Raw genomic sequence first — 7,500 nt, forward strand, 5'->3', positions numbered from 1 at the left:
ATATAAACGTATAGACACAGAGACAGAGATAGAGAAGGCACAAAGACAAAAGAAAAGGATACGACCAGAGAGAGAGGAAGAGACAAAGTAGGGGATAGGAAAACACCTCAGTGTGCGGAGATCAAAAACTTTTGGACGAGTGAAACCAGACTGTGTTCGAGCGTAGAGTTAGCTATCGGTCTCTAAGGTGTTGTCACACTAGCTCTTTTTCCGTCAATTTGTTTACAATTTTCTGAATTATTATCAATATAATCAATTTTTGAGCGAATTGTCGATTTTTCCGGTCAGACGATATTGATCGTTTCCATTTGAAAACTTTTCGATCAACTTTTTCAGACAAGCATAGTCAAATCAAGAGCTATATTCGAGAATGTTCGCTTTTATGTTAAATAAAATTAATTGTGATATGAAAAAAAATACGAGAATAGAGTCAATCTACATACAGTAAAACAATAGATGAGAAAATAAGAAATTTAATGCTTATTAAAATTAATAAAATTTGTTTTAAATGTTCGCAAGATTGTTTACATCGGTGAGAGCAATCCGCGCCATTCCTCGTCAGTTTCGATATCATTACGAATCGTGCACGTTTTCCTGTCTGGACACGCCTTTCTGAGGAATTTCTCGTCGATAGTAGTAAGAATCGTTGCCTCTGGGATATCAGAAATGGCAGATGCACAAAGAACAAAGAATGAATTGAAAAGGAAGGCGTACTATGATGTCGTCGTTTCGTGTGACTGACGCGATCGTTCTTTCAACCCGTGTGACTGCGCCTCAAAAAGTTGACAATTTATGAAAAAATGCGTATGTTTACGAGCACGAACACACTCTCACACATACTTTCACATACGCAAGCACAGAAACCAACTCAAACACAGGCACACGCACGGATACACGCACCCACTCTCACACAACATAAATATGTTGAGCACACTCGCTCACTTATTCACTCACACACACTCATACACATATCTATACACACATGCACATACACACACTCGCATACAAGAACGCGCGCACACATACACACACACACACACACGCACTCACTCACACACACACACACACACACACACACACACACACACACACACACACACACACACACACACACACACACACACACACACACACACACACACATACACAAAAAAACGACTACATTCCTAAATGCATACCCACATACAGACACGCACGCGAATATGTTACATAAATACTTCTCCTAAACAATTCACATTGCCCTTTTTCACCGTGGTCGAGTGGGTTAGGGCGCCAGGTTCGAATCCGCGACCGTGAGTTCGAATCTGCAACAGAAAAATGCTTCGTCTGATTGCAACCTCGCCCGGGGCTGAAAGACATGGAAAGCGCCCGGGTGGAACAAAGCATGTTGTCCAAGTTGCAATCAGTTTTCCCCTTCATATATGTTTATGGGTGTTTGTGCGTCTGTCCTTCAAGATTGAACCATGTGCAAGTGATAAAAAAAAATCCACGTGCAGGGCGTTATTCGCAGTGTTTCGCTTATGCTAAATCCAGCTTATTCTGAAGAGAAATACCTACTACGAACATAGTCTGAAACGGCAGCCGAGTAGAGAAAATGGTCTATAATTAAATGATTCGTCAGCTAGTTTTAACTGTAAGAAATGTGATTACGGCTGTGACTTTTAATTGATAGGATACTTGGCTGTGTTAAGGATTTAAATCAGTGGTTCCCAATTTGTTCTATTCTGTGCCCGACGACTAATATATAATGATATGCATGGACCCGTCCAGTGTTATATTTTCAGATTCAGTTCTTGCTAGTTATGAACAGTGTAATAGTACCAACAGCTATAGAAGGATACTACATGGAAAGATTGCAATTTATTATGTGAAAGACGATTATCTGTGGGCACTGTAGGTGAGACAAATCAGTTTAATTCAAAAGTTATAATTTTCATACTGCTAAATGGCCCTCGAGAAAGTACCCGATGGCCCCTAGATTGGGAACCCGTGGTCTGAGCTAAGGGCGGGGGTGTAATCCCCGGAAGAGAACAAATTCTGTCTGCAAATCCAGGTTTAATGTTCTTTAACATATATTTTCCTGTATCTTTTCTCTAGACACAATGTATATATATATATATATATATATATATATATATATATATATATATATATATATATATATATGTATATATACATATAAATATATATATATATATATATATATATATATATATATATATATATATATATATACACACACATATAAATATATATATATATATAAATATATACATATAGATAAATATATATATATATATATATATATATATATATATGTATGTATGTATATATACAGATATATATATGTATATATATATATATATATATATATATATATATACATATATATATTGAAGGATATATATATAGATACATACACCCACACACACACACACACACACACACACACACACACACACACACACACACACACACACACACACACATATATATATATATATATATATATATATATATATATATATATATATATATATATACATACATACATACATATATGTGTGTGTGTGTGTGCAAATCTAAAGGATTCCCCTTTTTCACAACCGCGGCAGGAAAGCTACGCAAGGGTACTCCCCGCTTCCTGCGACCTTGGGCGACGGGGGCAGTTCGCACGGGGGATTATCTCTGGCGCTGACACGTGCGAGAAGGCAGAGCGCCGTGGGCCGCGAGACGAGTTGGTTCCTTGGCCGTGCCCGCTGCCTGCCGCCCGCGATCTTACTTGCCGCCCGCGCCTCGGCCAATGCACCTGTCCGGCCGCCGTCAGTGAACGACGATACGACTGCCGTGTGTTATGGTCGTCCGCCTATCTCCGTGTATGCGTGTTTATGTAAGTTTTATTTATAAGTGTATATGCGCGTGTAAGGATGCACGTATGTGTGTGTGTGTGTGCGTGCTGTGTATGCGTACGTGTGTGCGTGCGCGTGTGTAATATACCGAAAAGAGGTCCTTTCCCTTGAATCGACTCCTTGACCACCCCATGTCCAGCAGAAACAAGAAGCAAGGAGTGTGACCCCGAAGACCAAAACAAACCTGGAAGTGGGACACGGTAGTCTGGGTGCATAGAACAAGCCCAGTCTTTCCAGGTCGCCAAGTGTCCTCAGAAGGTTAAGGTCCCCCGGCCGGGCGTTCGGCGCCTGAATAGCAATCGGCCAATTCGTCGTTATGAAACCTTATCGAGGGATGAGTCAGCACATTCTTTTTAGTACTGCTTCCTGAACGCACGTAGGAGAGAGATAGAGAGACAAGGGGAAAGGGTAGAGTGAGAGGATGATTGGAAGAGAGAGAGAGAGAGAGTTGAGCTGAGTTGAGAGAGGGAATTTTCGAGAAGTAAAGAGAAAGAGAGGAGGGGGTAGAGTAAAGGGAAGATACGAAGAGAAAGATATATATATATATAGAGAGAGAGGAAGAGATAGGGGGGGTTGAGTTGAATTTTCGAGTAAAGAGAGAGGAGGGGGTGGAGTTAAAGGGGAAGATAGGAATAGAGAGAGAGAGAAAGACAAGAAGAGAGAGATAAACAGGAAGAGGTAGGAGGGGGGGGGGGTTGAGTTGAGTAAGGGAATTATCGAGAAGTAAAGAGAGAGAGACAGAGAGACAAGGGGAATGGGTAGAGTGAGAGGAAGAGAGAGAGAGAGAGAGAAAGACAAGAAGAGAGAGATAGACAGGAGGAGTTGAGAGGAAATTTTCGAAAAGTAAAGAGAGAGAAAGAGAGAAGAGGGGGTAGAGTAAAAGGGGAAGATAGGAAGAGAAAGAGAGGGAGAAAGACAAGAAGAGAGAGAGAGATAGACAGGAAGAGATAGGGGGGGCGGTTTGAGTTGAGAAAGGGAATTATCGAGAAGTAAAGAGACAGAGACAGAGAGACAAGGGGAAGAGGTAGAGTGAGAGGAAGATAGGAAGAGAGAGAGAGAGAAAGACAAGAAGAGAGAGATAGACAGGAGGAGTTGAGAGGAAAATTTACGAGAAGTAAAGAGAGACGAGGGGGTAGAGTAAAAGGGGAAGATAGGAAGAGAGAGAGAAAGGCAAGAAGAGATAGAGAGACAGGGAGAGATAGGGGGCGAGGGGATGAGTTGAGAGGGAAGTAAAGAGAGAGAGAAAGAGAGAAGAGAGGGAAGAGAAAAAGGGAAAGAAAGGAAGAGAAAGAGAGAGAGAGATATAGACAGGAAGAGATGGGGGGAGGGATGAGTTAAAAGAGGGAATTTTCGAGAAGAGAAAGAGAAAGAGGAGGGGGTAGACTAAAAGGGGGAAGATAGTAAGAGAAAGAGAGAGAGAAAGACAAGAAGAGAAAGAGAGATAGACAGGAAGAGATAGGCGTGTTGAGTTGAGAGAGGGAATTATCGAGAAGCAAAGAAGAGAGAGAGGAGGGGGTAGAGTAAAGGGGGAAGATACAAAGAGAAAGAGAGAGAGAAAGAAGAATATATATATAGAGAGAGAGGAAGAGATAGGGGGAGGGGTTGAGTTGAATTTTCGAGAAGTAAAGAGAGAGGAGGGGGTAGAGTAAAAGAGAAAGATAGAAAGAGAGAGAGAAAAACAAGAAGAGAGAGAGATAGACAGGAAGAGATAGGGGGGGTTGAGTTGAGAAAAGGAATTATCGAGAAGTATTCAGACAGACACGCAAGCAGCCATAACAGAAAGAAAAGAAAGAGACAAACGCCGAGATGCCTGAGATGGTGTGACGTAACGGGGTTGAAGGAACACGCCGATGCGCCGGTAGGTCAGTGTGTCCAGCGACTCAGAGGCAGGTTGTTGTGCCGCTGAACCTCCCGAGCTTTGACACTTGGCTTCGTGCGTTCAGGAAAAAAAAGCGCGGAAATCAAAACAGGAAAAAAAAGAGGAGGAGAGAAGGCCCCATCTTAAGAGCAGTGACGTATGACACATGACACCGTAGTTGAATTATGTTGTGTCAGGTAACTTTGCAAATGTATTTTCGGTTGTGGTATAGTTAGTACCTTGATATAACGGTTGATTTTCTACCAGTTAGCTGTTAATCTAATTTCTATAAGTGTGCGTCTGTGCATAGATTAAAAGAAATATTCAAAGTGACTCAGATACGAGTAAAGAAAAGGAAACAAATGTAACTAAAAAGAAAATGAAGGAACTATAAGATCTTATACGTTGTTTATGTGTTTACAAGTGTTTATATAGGCTTGTTTATGTGTTTGCAAGTGTTTATATAGGCTTGTTTATGTGTTTACAAGTGTTTTACATAGGCTTGTTTATGTGTTTACAAGTGTTATATAGGCTTGTTTGTGTGTTTACAAGTGTTTATATAGGCTTGTTTATGTGTTTATATAGGCTTGTTTATGTGTTTATATAGGCTTGTTTATGTGTTTACGAGTGTTTATATAGGCTTGTTTATGTGTTTACAAGTGTTTTACATAGGCTTGTTTATGTGTTTACAAGTGTTTTACATAGGCTTGTTTATGTGTTTACAAGTGTTATATAGGCTTGTTTGTGTGTTTACAAGTGTTTATATAGGCTTGTTTATGTGTTTATATAGGCTTGTTTATGTGTTTACAAGTGTTTATATAGGCTTGTTTATGTGTTTACAAGTGTTTTACATAGGCTTGTTTATGTGTTTACAAGTGTTTTACATAGGCTTGTTTATGTGTTTACAAGTGTTTATATAGGCTTGTTTGTGTGTTTACAAGTGTTTATATAGGCTTGTTTATGTGTTTACAAGTGTTTATATAGGCTTGTTTATGTGTTTACAAGTGTTTATATAGGCTTGTTTATGTGTTTACAAGTGTTTATATAGGCTTGTTTATGTGTTTACAAGTGTTTATATAGGCTTGTTTGTGTGTTTACAAGTGTTTATATAGGCTTGTTTATGTGTTTATATAGGCTTGCTTATGTGTTTACAAGTGTTTATATAGGCTTGTTTATGTGTTTACAAGTGTTTATATAGGCTTGTTTATGTGTTTACAAGTGTTTATATAGGCTTGTTTATGTGTTTACAAGTGTTTATATAGGCTTGTTTATGTGTTTACAAGTGTTTATATAGGCTTGTTTATGTGTTTATATAGGCTTGTTTATGTGTTTACAAGTGTTTATATAGGCTTGTTTATGTGTTTACAAGTGTTTATATAGGCTTGTTTATGTGTTTACAAGTGTTTATATAGGCTTGTTTATGTGTTTATATAGGCTTGTTTATGTGTTTACAAGTGTTTATATAGGCTTGTTTGTGTGTTTACAAGTGTTTATATAGGCTTGTTTATGTGTTTACAAGTGTTTATATAGGCTTGTTTATGTGTTTACAAGTGTTTATATAGGCTTGTTTATGTGTTTATATAGGCTTGTTTATGTGTTTACAAGTGTTATATAGGCTTGTTTGTGTGTTTACAAGTGTTTATATAGGCTTGTTTATGTGTTTACAAGTGTTTATATAGGCTTGTTTATGCGTTTACAAGTGTTTATATAGGCTTGTTTATGTGTTTATATAGACTTGTTTATGTGTTTACAAGTGTTTATATAGGCTTGTTTATGTGTTTACAAGTGTTTACATAGGCTTGTTTATGTGTTTACAAGTGTTATATAGGCTTGTTTGTGTGTTTACAAGTGTTTATATAGGCTTGTTTATGTGTTTACAAGTGTTTATATAGGCTTGTTTATGTGTTTACAAGTGTTTACATAGGCTTGTTTATGTGTTTACAAGTGTTATATAGTCTTGTTTGTGTGTTTACAAGTGTTTATATAGGCTTGTTTATGTGTTTACAAGTGTTTATATAGGCTTGTTTATGTGTTTACAAGTGTTTATATAGGTTTGTTTGTGTTTACAAGAGTTTATATAGGATTGTTTATATGTTTACAAGTGTTTACATAGGCTTGTTTATGTGTTTACAAGTGTTATATAGTCTTGTTTGTGTGTTTACAAGTGTTTATATAGGCTTGTTTATGTGTTTACAAGTGTTTATATAGGCTTGTTTATGTGTTTACAAGTGTTTATATAGGCTTGTTTATATGTTTACAAGTGTTTATATAGGCTTGTTTATGTGTTTACGAGTGTTTATATAGGCTTGTTTATGTGTTTATATAGGTTTGTTTATGTGTTTACAAGTGTTTATATAGGCTTGTTTATGTGTTTACAAGTGTTTATATAGGTTTGTTTGTGTTTACAAGTGTTTATATAGGCTTGTTTATATGTTTACAAGTGTTTATATAGGCTTGTTTATGTGTTTACGAGTGTTTATATAGGCTTGTTTATGTGTTTATATAGGTTTGTTTATGTGTTTACAAGTGTTTATATAGGCTTGTTTATGTGTTTACAAGTGTTTATATAGGTTTGTTTGTGTTTACAAGTGTTTATATAGGCTTGTTTATATGTTTACAAGTGTTTATATAGGCTTGTTTATGTGTTTACGAGTGTTTATATAGGCTTGTTTATGTGTTTATATAGGTTTGTTTATGTGTTTACAAGTGTTTATATAGGCTTGTTTATGTGTT

At 37.3% G+C, this 7,500-nt stretch overlaps 1 protein-coding gene across 1 annotated transcript in view; it reads left to right on the forward strand.

The window, feature by feature from the left end:
• The first annotated feature begins 4,774 nt into the window (after positions 1-4,774).
• The window catches only part of LOC113805267 (glucose dehydrogenase [FAD, quinone]-like), a 28,410-nt gene continuing 25,684 nt past the window's right edge, over positions 4,775-7,500 (forward strand). Inside the window, exon 1 of the mRNA XM_070145155.1 lies at positions 4,775-4,964. The gene's annotated coding sequence lies outside the window, so the exon portion shown is untranslated. The remainder of the gene's footprint in view (positions 4,965-7,500) is intronic.

The sequence above is a fragment of the Penaeus vannamei genome, chromosome 33, assembly GCF_042767895.1.
Source record: "Penaeus vannamei isolate JL-2024 chromosome 33, ASM4276789v1, whole genome shotgun sequence".
Lineage (NCBI taxonomy): Eukaryota > Metazoa > Arthropoda > Malacostraca > Decapoda > Penaeidae > Penaeus > Penaeus vannamei.